Source organism: Sciurus carolinensis, chromosome 7 (genome assembly GCF_902686445.1).
Source record: "Sciurus carolinensis chromosome 7, mSciCar1.2, whole genome shotgun sequence".
NCBI classification, from domain to species: Eukaryota; Metazoa; Chordata; class Mammalia; order Rodentia; family Sciuridae; genus Sciurus; species Sciurus carolinensis.
Window position 1 is genome coordinate 128127816 of NC_062219.1, and position 1743 is coordinate 128129558.

Below are 1743 nucleotides of genomic sequence, written 5' to 3' on the forward strand. Positions count from 1 at the left end.
TGCCTTCTCCTCCTTGGAACTGAAATCTGAGTGGGGTTTAATTCTCCACACTGGTGGAGTCTGGGCATTCGTGAGCTCTCTTGGAAAACAGAAGCTTTTTGTTGTTTCAGAGTTCGGATCTCTTCTCAGAGGCCTCTCTAATCTAGGGGGAGGAGCCCCAAATAATGACAGCTGACCCAGCCACAAAGCTCCCCAAGCCCTTGGAGCAGCTATGCAGGTTTTCTGTTTTATGGCATTTCCGGCCCACAGATGCTGACTTTCCTGCCCTACCTCTCTATCTTGATTCGCAGATTAAAATATCAAGTTTCAAAAACAATGTACTTTCATTCCTCAATCCTTTCTAGCCTTTGTGACTTTGAGTGAATTGCCCTCTGTCCCTCTGGTCCTTATCTGTAAAACTGGGACACTAATATGAACTTCATAGGGTTAATTTAAAAAATAAAGGAAATATATAATTTGTTTAAAGTTGTGGCCCGAAGTGCACAGGCCTTATAAATTGAGTGGATGAAAAAATTAAGGCTAAACTAGAAAGCTAAGTTATGGGTTTAGTGATGGTAAAATTATTACACGCTGGCTCCTCCTTCGCTGTTCTTAATTCCTTACTTAGCCACTTTATCTTTACTTATCGCACAATAAGTAACTCCCAGAGTGGAAGAGAAATGTTTCAGCATAAGTTCTACCTCAGCGTCAGATCATGTGGCCCTTAAAACTCTTGCCTTCCCAAGTCTCTGTTTCGTTGCTTCAGTTTTCCCAGGAGCAAGAACCCCTGCTTGGAGCTGAGGCTCAGCACAGGTCACATGGAGGGCACTTCCTGTCACTTCCAGACCGTCTCTTAAGGCTTCGGCCTCTTCTCATCTTTCACTAAAAGCACATATTAAATCCTTGTCATTTCTTTCCTAGAAGGATGAAATCATCTACATGCCTTTTCTCTTTCAGGCTCTTCCCCTTCAATCCTTTTTCCTCCACCCTATTGTCTCTGCAAAGTCTAAATACCCATCTGATAATATTCCTTTACTGATAAAAAGCCAATGATGTTAACCAATTTATTATAGCCCCAAACCCAGAATCTCCAGCATGGTATTCAAGGCTGACTTGTTGTGCTCTCAAGCTCTTTCCCAACCTTCTCTGCCAGTAATCGCCACCACCCTGCCCCCCTACCCCAATCTCTCAGACAGAGATGAATTCTTTAATTTCTCAAAACACAGAGACGGAACTCAGGGGCGCTAAACCACTGAGCCACATCCCAACCCTTTTTTAAAATTTTTAATTTTGAGACAGGATCTTACTAAGTTGCTTAGGATCTCGCTAAGTTGTGGAGACTAGCTTTGACCTTGCAATCCTCCTTCCTCAGTCTCCCAAAACTGCTGGAATTACAGGCTGGATTTAGATTCTTGATCTTGGAGATTTTGGAGTTGTGCTGAGAACTTAAAGATCCCACATCCCCTCATTCAGATTATACACACTCATGTACACACACACATACAATCACATTGCTTAATGATGGGAATATGTTCTGAGAAATGCATTGTTAGACAATTTTGTCATTGCATGAGGGTCACAGAGTATACTTACACAAACTGAGATGGCTACAACATACAATCTCACAGGTCTACTACCATAATCAGTTCACTGTTGACTGGAATGTCCTTATGTGAAGTATGCCCAAACACACACACACAATTTGAAAGGACTAGGAATTCCCATTAGAAGGACAAGGAATATAATTTGGGTTTTTTGTTTGTT